The sequence below is a fragment of the Ictidomys tridecemlineatus genome, chromosome 2 (genome assembly GCF_052094955.1).
Source record: "Ictidomys tridecemlineatus isolate mIctTri1 chromosome 2, mIctTri1.hap1, whole genome shotgun sequence".
Classification (NCBI taxonomy): Eukaryota; Metazoa; Chordata; class Mammalia; order Rodentia; family Sciuridae; genus Ictidomys; species Ictidomys tridecemlineatus.
Window position 1 is genome coordinate 28380905 of NC_135478.1, and position 20341 is coordinate 28401245.

Here is a 20341-nt window from a genome sequence, read left to right on the forward strand (position 1 = left end):
TGGCTAGCACTCTACCAACTGAGCTATATCCCCAGCCCCTTACTCATTCTTAAAAGTAAGATGTGCCTTCCGTCATTCCTAATTTCTCTGAATAACCTTGTTTTGGATCTATCTGTCCATGAATTGATGATTTAAAAGTTAATTCTATATATGAGTGTTATCTCTGAAAATAAGGGCAACTGTATTACCTGCTATTTAGACTTCTTAGATTGAATCTATCATAAAGCAGACTTGAGTATTCCAGGGTTTCTGAGCAGGCCTGTGCTAACCTAGCCAGACCATTGATGGTCTCTGAAGTTTACCACATTCTCCATCACCCTTCCAGTGAACCACTGTGATCTGGGTTTATATGCGGCCCACATTTATATGACCTGCAGAATATCCCGATTTAAACAGTTTGATTGATATAGAGTGTACATGCCATAAAACTCGTCTAGATTTAGGGACAATTTTCATGAGTTTTACCAAATTTATGCAGCTGTGCTGCCATCACCAAATTAGAAGACTTCCTTCACCCCAGAAAGTTCTCTCCTGCCTATAATCAATGTTCACTCCCACCTCTACTGCTAGGCAATGTTTAGCCTGTTTTCTGACCCTGAAGGGATGCCTTTCTTAGAAATTTCTTAGCCAGGTGTGGTAGCACTTACCTGTAATCCCAGTGGCTCAGGAGGCTGAGGCAGGAGGATCACAAGTACAAAGCCAGCCTCAGGAATTTAGTGAGACCCTGTCTCCAAATAAAATATACAAAGGATCTGGGGATATGGCTCAGTGGTTAAACACCCCTAAATTCAATCCCTGGTACCAAAAAAAAAAAAAAAAGAAAGAAAAATTTCTTGTAACTGGGATCACAGGGTATCATCTTCTTTGTCAGGCTTCTTTCCTTTATCATAAATGTGTTTGAGGTTTATCCATGGTGTAGCATGTACATTGCCATATACATATACAAAAGAATATGCACCATGTTTTGTGTGCCTGCTTGTCAACTGATAAACATTTGAATGGTTTCCAGATTTGGTTTGGTTTTAGTACTAGGGATTGAACTCGGGGGCACTCGACCACTGAGCCACATCCCCAGCCCTATTTTGCATTTTACTTAGAGACAGGGCCTCACTGAGTTGCTTAGCACCTTGCTTTTGCTGAGGCTGCCTCAGCCTCCCTAGCCACTGGGATTACAGGCATGCACCACTGCACCCAGCTGGTTCCAGTTTTAAACTATTATGAATAATGCTGGTATAGATATTCTTGTTCAATTCTTTGTTCATATGTTTAACTTTTTAAGAACTCAAGCAAATTCAGGACATCTTTTTAAGGCCAGTTTAGTGATGAGGAAAAGACACAGTTACCCTTAAAATTACCAGAGTTATGGCTCCTTCTGTCTTCTCTCCCTTCCCTTCTCTACCTCAGGCTATACAGTGTGTTTTTTTTCTTCCTCTGTCAATCTGTCCATCTTTGTTTCTTAGTAAATCCAGTTTATTCAGAATGAAAATTGTTGAACACTAATCTGAGGTGGGGTTTTTTTCATTGTTTTCCCCAACAAGCAATATGTCTTATGTCAAATGACACAAATAGGAAATGATCTTGTGTGGTCTTTGTTTCTCCCCTTTATGAAAAAAAAAAAGTCATTTTCTGAAATCACTTTTAGTCAATGTGAAGGATCTATCTGTCTGTGGTTGAATACATGGCTAGTAGGGACCAGTAGCTCATGCAAAATCGGGTCACTGTCCAGGTGGTGGGAGCAAGGTGACTGACTTTAAGCCTGGCCCCTGCTCCTGGTCTGCCTACGCAACACCGCCTCAGCCACCCCTGGTCTTAACGGCCTTTCAGTTGTCTGTAAAATGCCCAGTGAGGATTCTGAACCAATTCCACTCCAGACAGGTGCCCTACCTGCATCCCAAGGTCTTTTCACATGTGAGAGAGCCTCCCCCAAAGCTCCCAAACCAGCTGCATTGTCTCCTAGTGTGAAACAAGACAGGCTTTGGGAACAGAAACCCTGGTTCATGTTCCACTCACAACTGTCAGCCCAATCACAGGAAAATGATTCATTTATAAGTTTCAATTTCCTCTTTTTTTTTGGCGGGGAGGAGTACCAGAACTCAAGGGCACTCGACCACTGAGCCACATCCCCAGTGCTATTTTGTATTTTATTGAGAGACAGGGTCTCCGTGAGTTGCTTCATGCCTTGCTTTTGCTGAGGCTGGCTTTGAACTCTCGATCCTCCTGCCTCAGCCTCCCAAACTGCTGGGATTACAGGCGCATGCCACCTTGCCCAACTTCAGTTTCTGCTTAAGCAAATACAGGCTGTGGAGTAGCCTAGTGCAAGAGGACTTGCGTAGGATGTGTGAGGCCCCCCAGGTTCGATCCCTAGCAAAACACACACAGACGTCATGATAAAGGCACCTTGCTTAGAACTTGCCGTGTAGCTGGTGCTTATTAAATGCTCCTTTGATTCTTTCTGTCATATGTATCCACCAAAGCAGGGAAGCAGGATCTGGAGACCTGAGGGAGGAGGGTGGGATGGAGAAATGACACCTCAGGACATCCCATCCTTTTCCCTGTATTTCTTTGTGTTCTCTTCAATAACTTGGTGCTTCTCCTGACCAGCCTCTGTGCTCAGCTGAGGAGACGGGGTGAAAGAGACAGTCTGATGTGAAACAGGACGTGGACCAGAAGGGGAGGAGGAAGTTCTCCCATAGAAAGGGGGGAAGGTGCATCTTCAAGACCTTGAGATTGCTGGTCAGGAGCATGAGCCTACAGAAAAGGCTGCAGGCCTTCAAAGCCCTCGGTGGGTTCTCTTTGAGTGCTTTGCTTCCTTAAAGCCTCTGTGCACATGTTCTCAGGTGTGAGTGACTTTCCGGTACCGCCATATTGAATTCCTTACCTGAGGGCATCTGCCATGGTGGTGTGCTCTTTGGGTGGTTGTCTGCCACTAGGTAACAAACTGTGAGTTAGAAGTGGCAGAAACAGCTGTTTGTCATGCCCAGGATTCTGTGGATGAGGCCTATGGATGGCCCTACAGGGATAACTTGTGTTTTGTTCTGGGAAGTCGGGGGGCCCTTTCTGGGTCCTGGACTCATTTGGAAATCCCTTCTTGCTCTCACCTGTTGTCTGGGCTGGCATGATTTGAAGTTTGAGCTCAACTGGGACAGGCAACAGAACATGGCAGATGGTCTCTCCATGGGACTGGGACTTGGAACACAATAGCCAGGTTCTGAGGGCGTGTTCCAGAAGGGAGCTTCCAGAGAATGAGCATTTCCAAGAGGAGTGAGAGGAAGCTGCATGGTCCTTAAAGGACCAGACTCAGAAGTCACCCCATGTCAGTTCTACCTTATTCTGTCAGAGCAGCCCCAGCATGCCCAGCCTCAGTGGGAGGAAACACAGAGAGAGGAGGGACAAAGAAATTGTGGCCACTTTTAAGGAAACATCACATGTATACATGGAGCTCTGTTGGGCTACAGTCAGTCTTGTGGGTTTCTGAGGTCTTCATTAAAAAGTCTGAAGACCCAGTGAGCGTGCATTGAGTGCTGTTCCTCCTTGGTCTAGGACCCCTTGGCCCAAGCACAATTCTTGGTCCATGGTAGGTTCCTTCAGCCTATGTTTAATGAAGTGGATTCCTTTGAATCATTTGCAGGTTGCCGGTCCCCCTGGTGGTCTTGCTAGATATGAGTTCACAGGGAATTGTCACTATGAGCATGGGCTGGAAATGCACTGTGCAGGCAACACCCAGCCCCAGAATAAGAGGGTATAGAGGTGACGGATGCTTGGTCTGGTTTCTTATGTGTTGATGACATCTTTTTACTTAGGTTTCTTCTTCCCCCGCCCCCTTTGGTATTGGAGATTGGACGCAGAGTACTTCACTGCTAAGCCACATACCCAGTCTTTTTTTTTTGGTGTGTGTATGGCGGGGGTGGGGGGGTGCTGGGATTGAACCCAGGGCCTGTGCATGGGAGGCAAACACTCTTCCAACTGAGCTGTATCCCCAGCCCCTTTACTTATATTTCTGAGCAAGTGGTACAGTTTGTCCAATTTATTGCAGCTTCGATTTTTTTTTTTTTTTTTTTTTTTGGTACTGGGGATTGAACTTGGGGACACTTGACCACTGAGCCACGTCCCCCGCCCTTTTTGTATTTTATTTAGGGACAGGGTCTCACTGAGTTGCTTAGCACCTCGCGGCTGCTGAGGCTGGCTTTGAACTTGCGATCCTCCTGCCTCAGCCTCCCCCGAGCTGCTGGGATTCCAGGCGTGCACCACCCGCGCCTGGATGCATGCAGCTTTGACTTAATTTTTACAAAGCAACATAATCCTTTTCTCCAGGTACCTTGGTTCTTGTGGCTTTAAAATCATGAAGTGTCCCAAGGAGTGGCCCTGTAGAATTCCCAAGGTTTTAGGTCTCATCACTGTCCTGGAATCCAGCTTCCCTCCTGCTTTAATTTGCTCTTTGACATTCAGCAAATTCCTCAGGAACTTAGCGGAAAAGTGCTATGTGCAGCCCGTTTCTCTGGAAGAAGTGGGCAGAGAAAAGTTACAAGGAATTGTAGTTGAACAGTCAAACGGTGACTCTCGGTTCCTCGAGGGGAGCTGCCTGGGGCGACGTGAGAGTGGGCAGAAAAATACTCCAGATTAACATCAGCCTGGGGCTTCCAGAAGTGAAGAACAGCGTGACTTAGCTCGGCGGCCGCTGGGTTCACGGGTTCATTGCCTGTTGTGATCAGTAGATATCAACACACTTGCAAAAACAAAAATACGGTAAAGTACTCAAAAAACCACGTTGAAAAGTTCATTTGTAGTGTGTCAGAGGTCTCTGGGACACTTCCAGGCTCCTTGGTGATCTTTTTTTTTTTTTTTTTATAAAAAAAAAATACTTATTTTTTAGTTGTAGTTGAACACAATATATTTTATTTATTTATGCTTATGTGGTGCTGAGGATCGAACCCAGGGCCTCTCACGTGCGAGGCGAGCATTCTACCGCTGAGCCACAACCCCAGCCCCTCCCCAGTGATCCTGATGAGTTTCTTCATGGTTTTTGTTCTCTAATATTGTGATGATGGCCCAGAACCTAAACGCCAGACTCTTCCACCCTATGGCATTTTTGTGGTACTGTCGATGAGACAGAAGAACTAGAAGGGAGTCATTTTTCCCCACTTTAAGCATCAAAATCTTGTCTTTTAATAGTCAGGGAGGAATCACCCATTTCAGATATTCAAATTCAGCAATGCTTTTGAAAATAGCCAATATTTCACTCCAGTATGAAAACTCGGTGCCTGTGTTACCTCTATAGTAACATACGTAGAATGTAAACACCCTTCAGCAGGCGTGAACTGAATATTCTAATCCCTCTTCACAGAGCAGAACTCTTCAACATCAGACAAACAAAAAAAGAGCTCTTCAGCACCATCTTGGTCCCAACTGTTAGATTTCTGTTACTAAAACAAAATGCCTGACATAAACATCTTTTTTAATAAACATATTAAACATATTTTTTAATTTGTTCTTTTTTTTTAGATGTACATGACAGTAGGGTGTATTTTGACATATATACACAGAGTATAACTTCCCTTTCTTGTGGTTGTACATGTACATGTACTGGTCGTGTGTTCATATATGAACATAGGAAAGTAAAGTTCAACTCATTCTACTGTCTTTCCTATTCTGATCCCCCTCCCTTTCCTTCATTCCCCTTTGTCTAATCCAAGGAACTTCTATTACCTCTGCCCTTAATGTGTATATGTATACACATATCAGAGAGAACATTTCGACCTTTGGTTTTTTGGGATTGGCTTATTTAACTTGTGTGATAGTCTCCAGTTCCATCCATTTTTACCAGTAAATGCCAAGAGTTTCATTCTTCTTTATGGCTGAGTAATATTGCACTGTGTATATATACCACATTTTATTATCCATTCATCTGTTGAAGGGCACCTAAATTGGTTCCATAGCTTAGCTATTGTGAATTGAGCTGCTATAAAAATTGATGTGGCCACATCACTAGAGTATGCTGATTTTAAATCCTTTGGGTATATACTGAGGAGTTGGACGATTAAGTGAAATGTTGATTCCATTCCAAGTTCAGAGGAATCTCCATACTGCCTTCCAAAGTGGTTGCAGTCCCACCAGCAATGTATGAGCGTACCTTTTTCCCCACATCCTCACCAACTTTTATTGTTACCTATATTCTTGATGATGGTCATTCTGACTGGAGTGAGATGAAATCTCAGCATAGTTTGTTTTGTTTTTTGGGTACTGGGGATTGAACTCGGGGACATTCAACCACTGAGCCACATCCCCAGCCCTTTTGTATTTTATTTAGAGAAAGGGTCTCACTGAGTTGCTTAGCACCTTGCTTTTTCCTGAAGCTGGCTTTGAGCGCACAATCCTCCTGCCTTAGCCTCCTGAGCCGCTGGGATTACAGGCGTGCACTACTGATCCCAGCTGTCAGTGTAGTTTTAATTTGCATTTTTCTAATTGCTAGAGATGTTAAATGCTTTTTAATATATTGTTGACCAATCATATTTCTTCTTTGAAGTGCCGTTCAGTTCCTTTGCCCTTTTATTGATTGGGTTATTTGTTTTATTGTGTGAAGTATTTTGACTTCTTTATATACCTCTATTTATTTATTTATTTATTTATTTATTTTTAATGTGGTGCTGAGGATCAAACCCAGTACCACTGAGTCACAACCCCAGCCCCTAAGATAAACATCTTAATAAGAGAAAAGATTTGTTATGGCTCAAGTTTTGGAGGTTTCTGGCCACAGTCAGTTGGCCCTGTTGCTTTTAGGCATTTTGTCATAGCCAGAAAATGTGGCAGAGGACATAAATTAACTCATGACAACCAAGAAGCAGACAGAGCGAAAACGTCTAGCAAACCACGGTCCCCTTCAAAGGCATGTCCCCAGTGACCTAAGACCTCCCACAGTGCCCCACTTCTTAAAGGTTACAACATTTACAATAGCACCAAACTGAGAACCAAACTTTTGATACATGAGCCTTTGAGGGACATTTCTGATCTAAACTATTGCATCCTCTTTTCCTTATTGACAAAATTTTGCTATTTTCTGCACTTGTGATTTTACATACTAGAATCACCTGGCCTTCGTTTCAATGATCCTATCACTTAAATCCTTGGTATTTGCTCCCTGAAAAGTGTCCAAGATCTATTCTTTTCTTCTTATTATTATTTGATTTTTTTTTTTTTTTTGGTACTAGGGATTGAACCCAGGGGCTTTAAGCACTGAGCACATCCCCAGCCCTATTTTGTATTTTATTTAGAGACAGGGTCTCACTGAGTTGCTTAGTGCCTTGAAGTTGCTGAGGCTGGCTTTGAACTCATGATCTTCCTGTCTCAGCCTCCAGAGCCTCTGGGATTACAGGTGTGCCCCACTGTGCCTTGTCCACATCTATTCTCTTTTTAAAACATTTTTAGGGGCTGGGGATGTGGCTCAAGCAGTAACGCGCTTGCCTGGCGTGCGTGCGGCCCGGGTTCGATCCTCAGCACCACATACAAAGATGTAGTGTCCGCCAAGAACTAAGAAAAAATAAATAAAATAAATGTTAAAATTCTCTCTCTCTCTCTGTCCCCCTCTCTCTCTCTCTCTCTTTAAAAACAAAACAAAACATTTTTTTAGTTGTCAGTGGACCTTTATTTATTTATATGCGGTACTGAGAATTGAACCCGATGCCTCAAACATGCTAGGCAAGTGCTCTACCACGGAGCCACAACCCCAGCCCACATCTATTCTTAATGGAAATGTTATTAACTTCTAATATACACTTTGAAAATGTTTATGACTCATATCTCTTTGTTAAATCAAAGACAACCTTCATTCATTTAACTATTAATGAGTACTTAATACATGTCAGTCATTGGAGATAAAATGATAAGCACTATATCACCCTTTCATTCTCCCCACCCCCCCTTTTTAAAGAGTATTGAACTACTATCAATAGCAGTAATACTAACATCATGACCCATGCCTCCAAAAAGGAGGTAAGAGAGGTTAACAGAGTTTCAATGCAGTCTCATGGGCACCACAGGAAGGGATACTACAGAGTGGTAGAGGAGCACAGAGAGTCTCCCAATCCAACCTACGCAACTAGAGCACCTTGATACTGAGCAAGACAGGAATAGCTAATGACTTAGCCCTGCTAAGTTGTGAGCACAGGCTAGCCTTATTGTGGATTTATGGTCTAAATTTGCATCACTTGGCTAGTCTAGTATACTTTAAAGCAGTTAATAAAAGTGTTATACAGAACTAGTAGTGCCCCTACACATCACAAAAACAAAATCATCTTTGGAATAAGGGCATTTTCATTCTAAATCTTAGAAAAACACACATACACACCCCGACACCACAACCAAATAATTTTCAATGTCAAAGAGTGTTATAGATATCATTGAATATACAAGGAAACAACACAAGTACAAATCAGAAACAGACCCATGTTCGCTCTGTATATTGAAATTATGCTACATATTTAAAAACAAATACCCTATAATAGTTAAAGACACACACACAAAAAAACATTGAAAACCTCTTCAGAGAGCTGAGGATATGACTCAGTGGTAGAGCACTTGCCTGGAATATTCAAGGACCTGGGATCAATCCCCAGCATACACACACCAAAAAAAAAAAAAAATTGCAAGAAATAGTAAACTCTGCAAGGAGACACCATTACAGATATATATTATATTATATAGTGGAATATAAAGAATCACATAGCACTTTTATTTTATTTAATTATTTATTTACGTACCAGGGATTGAACTTAGGGGCACTAAACCACTGAGCCACATCCCCCATTTTTATTTTTTATTTTGAGACAGGATCTCACTAAGTTACTTAGAGCCTTGCTAAGTTACTAAGGCTGGCTTTGAACTTTCAGTCTTCCTGCCTCAGCCTCCCAAGCCACTGGGATTTCTGGCATGTGCCACCACATCCAGCTTCACATAGCACTTTTAGAATTGCACGATAAAATAACCAAATTTAAAATTCCAGTGATTCAGAAGGCTAAGATCACAAGTTTGAGGCCAACCTGGGAAACCTATTAAGAATCTGTCTCTAAATAAAATTGAAAAAAGGAATGGGCATGTATCTCAGAGGTAGAATTCTCCTGGGTTCAATTCCCAGTATTTATAAATGAGTGGAATTATTGAATAAAATAATTGAATAAAAACTTAAGTAAAATAACCAAATTGGTTATTGGCATATGGCCAGGTATGGTAGTGCATGCCTGTAATCTCAGTGACTCAGGAGGCTGAGTAAAGAAGATTGGAAGTGTAAGGCCAGCCCATGGAAACTTAGTAAGACTATATCTCAATATAGAAGAGGTCTGTGGATGTAACTCAATGATAAAGTGCTGCTGGGTTCAATCCCTAGTACCAAAACCCAAAACTCAGCATATGAATTTGGGAGCTGGTTAGACATGGTAGAAGAGAGAACTGGTATAGTGGAATATAAATCAGAAGAAATTATACAGAAAACAAAAAGGGAAATATGGAGGAATGGGTTAGAGACACAGGAGAATTAAGTGAAATGACTGAGCATTTGGATTTAGAAAGCAGTAAAGATAGTGTTTGAAAAAAGAATGGATAACAGTTTTCTAGAATCAATATAAGACCACCCTCTCCACAGATTTAAGAGGACTGTGAAATGCTGAATGTTTAAACAAAAATTCAGACCTGGGCTGGGGCTGTGGCTCAATGGTAGAGCACTCGCCTAGCACATGCGAGGCCCTGGGTTCGATCCTCAGCACCACACAAAAATAAATAAAATAAAGGGTTTTTTTTACAATAATAAAAAATTTAAAAAATTCAGACCTGGATATCATAGTAAAATTTAAGAATATCAGCAACAGACAGAAGCACCTCAAAAGCAGCCAAATAATAAAGGGAGTGACAACTGACTAAACTGGAATCAATAACCACAAAATAATCAAAATGTTTAGAACTAACAAATATCTCTAAGGTTGGTGTTGTGGCTCAGTGTACAGCACTTGCCTCATGTGCATGGGGTGCCGGGTTCAATCCTCAGCACAATATAAATAAATAAAATGGAAGTATTGTACCCATCTACAACTAAAAATTTTTTTAAAAGAAACTAACAAATATTTCTAAATTTCTGATGGTTTACTATTAAGGATTTTAGAGGGCTGGGGATGTGGCTCAAGCGGTAGCGCGCTCACCTGGCATGTGTGTGGCCCAGGTTCGATCCTCAGCACCACGTACAAACAAAGATGTTGTGTCCACCGATAACTAAAAAATAAAAATTTTTTTTTTTAAAAAAAAAGTATTTTAGAATACAGTTGGAGTAATAATGAAAATATGAAAATTAAAATTTATGAGATATAACCAAAGCTGTATTTAGAGGGGAAGTTACAGCCTTAAATGTGTGTTTATTAGGTAAGAAGAAAGTTTGAAGTTTAATGAGCAAATCATCTTCTAGGAGGAGGAGAAAAGAAATAAGTGCAAAGGCAGAGATTATTAAAATAAAAAATGGATATCAACAAAGACAAGTTTTTTACTTTCAGAATAAGACAGTGAGCATTGACTTTATTGAGTTCCGGGACTGGGCTGTAAGAAAACTCAGTTTACAAATGTGTATTATGAAGACAGAACTTGGAACTTCAGAGAGGGGAAACAGAAACTCAAGGTCACAGAGTCCTTCAGCAGCAGACAAAAAACCAAGGCTCAGATCTAGCCACCTTTTCTCTTCCATTCCTTCTCACCAACATCTCAGATCTGTCACATATGAAGTCATTTCAGCTGCCCAAGCCAGATGCCCTCAGACAAAGGTGCCTTTCTCTGATGAGTTGTCCCAAAATATTTTGTCTTGGATTTGCTCATTCATTGAAAGAAAGTGGGGTGGTGTTGGGGGGACCCACTTGGACTTTTTGCAGGGCTGTTACTAAATTCCTGTTGTATCCTGGGTCTCATGGACCCTCTATGTCAGCAATATAAGATCTTATTTCCCCCTCAATGCTTGAAACCTTGAGAGTTTGTTTCTTTGTTAGTTTTTTATTTTAATAGTTTTTTTTAGTTATAAAAGATGGACACAGTACCTTTATTTTACTTATTTATTTTTATATGGTGCTGAGGATCGAACCCAGTGCCTCACACCTGCCAGGCAAGTGCTCTACCACTGAGCCACAACCCCAGCCCCTCTTGGTTAGTTTTGATGCTGTTACTGTGGTTTAGGAAGAGGGAAGATAGTTCCTTTCATCTCCCACCTTGTGAGACCCTCCTCTTCATTCAGAATGCACTTAGATGCCTCTGTCCAAAGGAGCCTGTCGTTTTCACCCTGTGAACATAAAGGTAGTTATCTCACCCAAAGATTCTGAGATAACAGGCATTTTCCTGTTGGGGTGACACTTGTTCTTCATACTCTACCTTCACTCCTTCACCCAAGCGTTGTCAGGTGGTGGTTATTGCAGCTTCTGCAGTGTATGCAGTGGTCCCCTCTTATCTGTGGCTTGGCTTTCCATGGTTTCGGTTATCCACGGGTAGCCACAGTCCAAAAAGGTTACATGCATATTTTGAGAGAGATCACATTCACATAACTTTTATCACAGTGTATTGTCATAATTGTTCTACCTTATTAGTACTGTTCTTAATATCTTACTGGGCCTAATTTATAAATTAAATGTTGTCATACACATGCAGGTATAGAAGAAACAATATATAGAGAAAGTTTGGCATTTTCCATGATTTTAGGAATCCACTGGGGGACCTGGCACATGCCCCCTGAGGACTGCATAATTCTGTGCTCACTAAGCAGTGGTTAGTAATAAGAACAGTAATCAGAAGAGAAATTTTTCAGTTGGGTGCTGTGCCACACGCCTGTAACCCCAGCCACTCAGGAGGCTGAGGTAGGAGGATTGCAAGTTTGAGGTCGGTCCAGCAACTTATGCCCTAAGCAACTTAGCAAGTCCCTATCTCAAAACAAAAAAATAAAAAGGGCTGGGAAATGTGGCTCAGTGGTAAAGCGCCCCTGGGATTAGTTGCCAACACACACACACACACACACACACACACACACACACACACACATACACACACAAAATTAATGTTTTAATTAGGCAAAGGATACATAAATACCAGGGTACTTTTGTGTCAGAAATTTGGACTTGCAACCTAGAGCCATGTTGGCAAAGTATTCTGTGAGCCTTGGAGGCAGAAGAGGAAGTGGAGAGGATGGGTAGCCAGTTCTGACGCTTCCTCTGTGAGGCAGGTACCTCTCAAGTCCATGGGTGCAGGGACTGTTCATCTTTTCTCAGGTTACCCCTCTCTGTGGTCCTTAGCTTGCAACATTGTGCCTTTGTGACAAATATCATATGACTTTTGTTCTTCTATTGGTGGTTTCAGGTGTATCTGGTCTAGAGCAGGTCCCCAGTCAGGGCTTCTCGGATGAGTACATGAGGCCCCTGTGATGACGCTTGCAGGCTGAGAGCTGGGCCTTCATGATTCCAGTGTCCCTTCAGCCATGTCCAGCACAGGCCAGCTGAGGTGCCTTTTTATAAAGCTCCAAGATTTGTCTTTAGTGGTTTTTTTTTTTTTTTTTAATAATTTTAGGCTGGGGCTGCAGCTCAGTGGTAGAGCGCTTTGCTTTGCATGCGTGAAGCCCTGGGTTGGATCCTCAGCACCACATAAAGATAAATAAATAAAATGAAGATATTGTGTCCATCTACACTACAACAATATTTTAAAAAAAAAAATTCTGTGAGCCCCTGTAGGGTTTGCTTTCTGGTGGTTTCTTCTGGCTAGACATTCTGCCTCTGCTTCCCCCAAATGAGTTCATCGTCCTACACAGTCTTCTGCACCATCTTGACTCAAATGTGGAACAAAGTACCTTGAGTTTCACCCAAAGGCACCCAATTTTTGCTCTGTAGACACTTCACAGAAGCTTTGAAACAGTAGGGGGAGGGGTGGCCTACATTGACACTGCATATGCTCAATGGTATTGAATATTAAATAGCCCACTTCTTTTTTTTGGGGGGGGTGGGTATCGGGGATTGAACTTGGGACCATTCGCCCACCGAGCCGCAGCCCCAGCCCCTGTATGTATTTTATTTAGAGACAGGGTCTCACTGAGTTGCTTAGTGCCTTCCTTATTTTTTTTTTTTTTTTAATTTCTGAGGCTGGCTTTGAACTCACGACCCTCCTGCCTCACCCTCCAGAGCCAGGGAGATTACAGGTGTGTGCCCCTGTGCCCGGCTAAATAGCCCACTTCTTAAAAGATACTCTAACATCATCCACTTGCCTGGCCACTCCCTTATCCTCATTCCTCTTCTTTGATCATCTTACCTTTGAATTCCTAATAATATAAGACTAAGCATGTCCCATCCATATTCCTGAAATGACTCACACACGGCTGCTCCTCTCTAGGTCCAACTCCTTAGGAGGGGGCCCTAAGAGATGTGAGGCTTCCACGGACAAAGGGAAAGGGACAGAGGACTCGGAAGGAAAGCAAGAGACAGGGCTGGGGGTGGGGCTCAGTGGTAGAGCTCTTGCCTAGCATGTGTGAGGCACTGGGTTCGTGCCTTAGCACCACATAAAACAAAGGTTTTGTGTCCATCTACCACTCAAAATATATATTTTAATATTTTGTTTTAATTGTAGTTGGACACAATACCTTTATTTTATTTTTATGTGGTGCTGAGGATCGAACCCAGGACCTCACACATGCTAGGCAAGTGCTCTATCACTGAGCCACAACACCAGCCCCCCAAAAAAAAATTTTTAAAAAAAAAGCAAAGCTAGGTGTGATGGCACATGCATGTAATCCCAGCAGCTCTGGAGGCTGAGGCAGGAGGATCATGAGTTCAAAGCCAGCCTCGGCAAAAAAAAAAAAAAAAGTAGCAAGGCACTAAGCAACTTAGTGAGACCCTGTCTCTAAATTGGGCTGGGGACATTACTCAGGGGTCAAGTGCCCCTGAGTTCAATACCTAGTACCAAAAAAAAAAAAAGAGGTTAGTGTAGTGAGCATCCTGAAGAAGAGTCACAGCACTGTCCCCTCCCAAGGTGTAAGGTCAACAGTAGAATCCCCACTCAGGTTTGGGGTTCTGAGCAGTTAGGGCTTTTGAGCCACCACTCTCAAGGTCAGGAGTGGAGATGAAGGAAGATCCCCTCATGGTGCACATGCAGAGGCAGCATGCTGGGGGTTGATTCTGCAAGCGGACCTAGCCGGCCTTCAAGAGTTCCCAGGAGCCAGACATGGAGCAGAGAGTAAGATGGCTTCCCACGCCAGCTAGACCAGCAGGAAACAGAAAGGCCTTGATAGCCTCACTAAGTCTTCTGAGGCCACCAAGCACAACGGGTGTGTGGGGGGGGGGGAATTTCCCATGTCCCAAGAGGAATGCCAAAGGATCTGAGAAGTGGCCCTGTGGAAGCCCCATATTTAGGACCAGCTCAGTGTAGCAGATGACTTCGTGGGTGGATGGTTGAGGCCCACGTAGTTTAAGTACCTGTTAGTGGACACTGACATCAACAAATGACAAAGATGGGAGTCATTCTTCCAAAATCACAATGCCAGATGTTACTAAAGAAAGGTAGATGAGGTGAAAAGCTGATTATTAAATGCCAGCCTCCTGAAGAACCTGGAGTCTTGACATTGAAATTTAAGTTCACTTTTGGTGGAAAGTTTACCGTTGATACCCATGTGCATCTCTCCTAACACCTTTGGTGGGATCCGCCCAATGTTTTATAATCGTTTGTTCGTTCTTAGTGGGTGTTATTATTCTCAGATCAGCGTGTTTATTTAAAGGCATTTTCACACTTATTATATTGATTTCATCTCACTTGAGCCCTTGTTTTGATGGTTGATCTTGTTTTAGGATTGTATTTTCTTCCTTGGGCTATGGAATTTGGGTTTGCATGTTCATTTTGAGTGGGAGATTTTCTATTAGTTTATAAATATTACTATTTCTTTCTCTCTCTTTGCCTGTCCATCCCTGAAATTGGCCCTCAAAAATTTGTCGAACAATTTCCCATAGTTCCTCTTATACCCAGCCATCTTTCAGACTTCTCTTATGATATGTTATCATATTTTAATGAGTTTTGGAAAACAAGACCCTTGAACTATGAAAATCTTAATATACCTTAGTTGAAAGTCTTCCTAGTGGTAGACTCGACAGGTCTATGACCTTCAAGAAGTTCTCCAGGACTCAGATTAGGGACAATTCTTTTTTTTTTTTTTTTTTTTTTTTAAAGAGAGAGTGAGAGAGGAGAGAGAGAGAGAGAGAGAGAGAGAGAGAGAGAGAGAGAGAGAGAGAGAGAATTTTTAATATTTATTTTTTAGTTCTCGGCGGACACAACATCTCTGTTGGTATGTGGTGCTGAGGATCGAACCCGGGCCGCACGCCAGAGCGCTACCGCTTGAGCCACATCCCCAGCCCCTAGGGACAATTCTTTTTCCTCACAATTAAAACCCACTCCTTCCTCAACTCACCATCTTTGCTCTATACAGACTCTCTCAAACTCCTCTTTGGTCATTCTCCCAAGAAGGAGCTCAGCTAGATCACAGTCTAGTCTAAGTACACTTCATATTCCTATTGCCAGCCTCCCATGATGGTCTCAGTTTATTCCATGTATGATTGCTGCATTCTGCAGGCTCTAACGTGCTATCTTCTACCCATCTGAAACCGGACACTCTGCTCCCCATCCTCGGAAAGGATGTCACATCTTCAAAGCGCTGCACATCTCTGTGGGCAGGTGTCATATGAGGATGACATACATACACATGCTCAACTCACCTAGGATCCCTGTCATCTGGCATATCTCTGTGTGGTTCACTAGTCAGCTGTCATCATCACAAGATCTCTGTTTTTTTCTTGTTCTGTTGCTTTGGCAGATTATGAAAGTAACGCCTGTATATTTAAAAAAACAAAAACATAAAATCCTGCAGGCACAGTGGCACATACCTGTAGTTGCAACTACTCACAAGGAGAGGTGGGAGAATTTTTGAGCCCAGGGGTCCAAGGTCAGTCTTAGCAACATACTAAGACTCCCTCTCAAAAAAATGGGTGGGGGTGGGGACAGGCAGAATGGCGCATGGAAATTGCGGTCCTCCTGCCTTAGTTTCTCAAGAACTGGGATTACAAGTGTGCGCCACTGTGCTTCACTTGGTTTAGGACTTTCTTTTTTGGTTAAGGATTGAACCCAGTGCCTCACCCATGCTAGGCAAGCTCTCTACCACTGAGCTACAGCCCCAGTTAACATAATTTAGGAGTATTCTCATTGCTCCTCCTATTTTATTTATTTATTTTGGTACCAGGGATTGAACCCAGGGGTGCTTTACCACTGAGCTACATCTCCAGCCCTGTTTATTTATTTTATTTTATTTTTTTTTGAGACACAGTCTTGCTAAGTTGTTTAGGGCCTTGCTAAGTTGCTGAGGCTGGCAATTTAGCAACTTGGGATGCTCTTGCCTCAGCCTCCCAAGACCCTGGGATTATAGGTGTGTGCCATTGACACTCTTCTTTTAGAGTGGTCTTGGCTATTCTTTGTTGTTGATCAATTTTATGTAAACTTTTAAATCAGTTATGTGGGGCAGGGGATGAAGCCCAGTGTTAGACTATGTGCTTAGCATACCAAGGGCCCAATTTCAATACCCAGCACAAAGGGCGTGGCAGAGAGGGAAGGGAGGAGAAGAGGAAGAGCAGAAGGAAGAGAAGGATCAGTGTGTGCACTTTATTTATTTATTTAAAAAATACTATTGATGTGTATTGAAGAACAACATTGAACTCTATAGCTTAACTTAAAGAACAGGTATTGGCCATGTGTGATGATGCATCCCAGTGGCAGGAGACTGGAGGCCAGCCTTGGCAACTCGGCAAGATTGTCTCAAAGTAAAAAGGGCCTGGGATGTAGCTCAGTGGTAGAGTGCCCCTGTGTTCAATCCCATACCCACCCCTACACACACACAAGCAACAGTATTGGGTTTTTGTTTTTGTTTTTGTCTTTGTTTTTGTTTTTTGTGGCACTGAGAGGATCAAACCCAGGACCTTGGACACACTAGGAAAATGTCTTACCATAGAGCTGAGCCATAGTCCCAGCCCAGAATCAGGTGATTGCTCCTCCTTGCCTAAAAAGCATTGAGAGCCTTTCTGGTCTAGTCCAGCAATAGTGGGGTTTTTTTGTTTGTTTGTTTGTTTTTTCCCAGTGCTGGGGATTGAACCCAAGGCCCTGTACTTGCTAGGCAAGTGCTCTACCACCAAGCTACCTCCACAGCCCTGCAGTAGTATTTTTTTTAATATTTATTTTTTAGTTGTAGTTGGACACAATATTTATTTTTATGTGGTGCTGAGGATCAAGCCCAGGGGCCTGGAATGTGTGAGGCAAGCGCTCTACTGCTGAAACCCTAGCCCCACCTGCAGTAGTATTTTAAAGTGGGTTTTCCCCATGTATTTTATGTCTTATTACATAGATAGATGTAGGACTTTTTTAAATTTTTGTTTTGTTTTGTTTGTTTTTGTGGCCCTGGGAGTTGGATCCAGGGGCATACTACCACTGAGTTAAATCCCCAGCCTTTATTTTTTGAGACAGAGTCTTGCAGTGTTGTCCAGGCTGCCTCAAACTTGTGATCCTCCTGCCTCAGCCTCCTGAGGAGCTGGGATTGCACATGTGCATCATTGCACATTTTAACTGTGTGATTATGTAATTATGTAATTGTTAGGATTTATTCTCTTTCAAAATGTAGGTTCTAGGCTGGGTATATAGCTCAGTTAGTAGAGTGCTTGCCTTACATGCACAAGGCTCTGGGTCCAATCCCCAGAACCATAGGGAAAAAAATTAAAATAAAAAAAGTTCTCTATTTCCACCATGTCTTCTGATAGTTGTTTGTAAATATACAAGTAATTGAGTTTAGGTAGTAACATTTTACCCTATTAACTTGTTTACTTTTCTTATTGTTTATAGTAGTTTTCCAGGTGACTCTCTTGGATTTTTCCAGTTATTCAGTACTATCATTGTTACTACGGATATTTTTCCTTTCCAATTTGCATTTTTTTTTTTTTTTTGGACTGGGAATTGAACCCAGGGGCATTCCACCACTGGGCCACATCCCCAGCCCTATTTTATATTTTATTTAGAGACAGTGTCTCACTGTGTTGCTTAGGGCCTCGCTAAATTGCTGAGGCTGACTTTGAACTTGGGATCCTCCTGCCTCAGCCTCCTGAGTAGCTGGGATTACAGGCATATGCCACCATACCTGGCTCCAATTTTTAAAATAAACTTTAGACTTAAAATAGGCTGGTAAATTAGTGGAATTCCTATTGAAAGGAAAGTGAGAAAGCAAGAGACAGGCGAGAGAGAAATGAAGGATGGAGACCAAGCAGAGATCCACATGAAAGTTTGGATCTCTCTATAAAGGAGAGGCCCTGAGATGTTCCAGTGCTGAGCTTTGTGGGGTAAGGGTTTGGAGTTGTAGCTATGGCGCTATGGGACAGGCTGAGGAGGGGTGCTTAGGTCAGAGCTAGGCGAGTGGGACTAGCATGGGATTGGCTTAGGTGGATGGCACCATGGGGCTTTCTAGAGTCCAGGGGTTGTGTCCTTCTGGGATGGGTTTAGGATTATAGTACCATGGGGTAGGTCACTAATGAGGGTGGGGGGACTTCAGGTAAGAAGTACAGGAAGCAAAACTCTTTTTTTAATTTAGTTGTAGAAGAACACACAATATCTTTATTTTTATGTGGTGCTGAGGATCAAACCCAGTGGAGGCAAGTGCCCTACCGCTGATCAACATCCTTAGCCCCAGGAAAGCGAAACTTGTAAGATGGCGGTTAACATTTAAGATGGCTGCTCAGATGTTAAATCAAGACCGTATAACCATACACCCCACATCCAGTTTCCCTGTTAGCGTCATACATTAAGATGGTGCATTTCTTATACTTACTGAACCAATATTGGTATATTAATTGTTAATTTTTTTATTCAATTTCTTGGTTAATGTCCTTTCTCTGTTCCAGAGCTTATTACTTGTAGTTATCTTGTCTCCTTAAGCTTCTCTGGGAGTTCCTCAGATCTCTGTATTTTTGTTTTTTGGTTTTTTTTTTAATTAAAAAAAAAATTTATGTGGTGCTGAGGATTGAACCCAATGCCTCACACATGGCAAGCGCTCTACCACTTGAGCCACAACCCCAGTCCATTGTTTTTGGGGGTTTTGTGTGTGTGTGTGTGTTTGTGGTTGAATATGGACACAAGAACTATTTTTATGTGGTGTTAAGGATCAAACCCAGTGCCTTACACATGCTATGTAAGCGCTCTGCCACTGAGCTACAGCCCTAGCCCCCCCATCCTTGTGTTTTGTCCTCAGTCTTGAGAATTACTGGCTGGCATATTATAGAACACCATTTTCTTCCAGTTGCTGTATCTTTGCTTCATCCTTCTATGGTATGGAGTTAGGATCTCCAGGGAGATGTTCTGTGGAAGCAGAGATAGCCAGTTCTTTCCTGTTCTAAGCTGGAATGCCTCTGGAGTACCTTGTTAAGAATTCTGAGCAAAAATAGATGTATTTTATCAAGTTTGATTGAAAAGGGAATTTTGTGGGTTTTTAAATTAACTCTTCTTGATATTACAACTGAGAAGGTGAAAATGCAGGCTCACAGTTGTGTTCATACCAAAAGTCTAAATGAAGAAATTGTTAACCCCAAACCTACCTACTGTTTCTGGAACAATTCAGTCAATCCTTGAACTTGGGCACATAAATTTTTATTAGAAATGCAATTGGGGATTTTGGAGATGTAACTAGTGAACTTTGTGTGGTTAAACAGAAACTTGTCAGTGTAGAACATTTAGTTAAGAGATAGGAAACTTGCCTGTTTAAGAAGTAATTGTGTTCCCCTGATCCTCAGTTTCTTGGAGTAATAAAACCAATTGTATCAACGTAAAAAGAGGCTTTCAGTATACAAAAGCACTTGGAAGATATTTGATTTTCAGAGAGTTTGGAATCATTGTCAACTTTTAAAAGAGTAAAAAGTTACATTTCAGAAACAAGTGGAGCATGCTCCTGGTTGGTTTGAACTGAACGGAGCATCACTGATGTGGTTCGGCTGGGCATGACCAAGGGAAGATTTCAGGGCTTGAGCAGGCAAAGCATAAGGGACAAGGTGAACCCAGGGAGCAAGAGTCCAGTTGGGTCAGTTCCCATTTACATGAGGTGCTCACTTCTCCCCATTGTGTTTCCTGTTTTAGGCTGAGATTCCTGGAAACAATGAGATCTAGATTAGCAGGTAGATTTAATGGGGAGTCCTTTTTTTGGGAGTAATACCTGTAAGGGCATAAAGGGAACAGGACTGGGCAGTAAGAAGAGAGGGCCAGTGACGTAGTTGCAACAGAGGCCTCAGCTACTCTT

The 20341-nt window shown here is 42.4% G+C and overlaps 1 long non-coding RNA gene across 1 annotated transcript in view; it reads left to right on the forward strand.

Moving 5' to 3' along the window:
* The window catches only part of LOC120891443 (uncharacterized), a 38180-nt gene that overhangs the window by 743 nt on the left and 17096 nt on the right, over nucleotides 1-20341 (forward strand). The window lies entirely within an intron of this gene.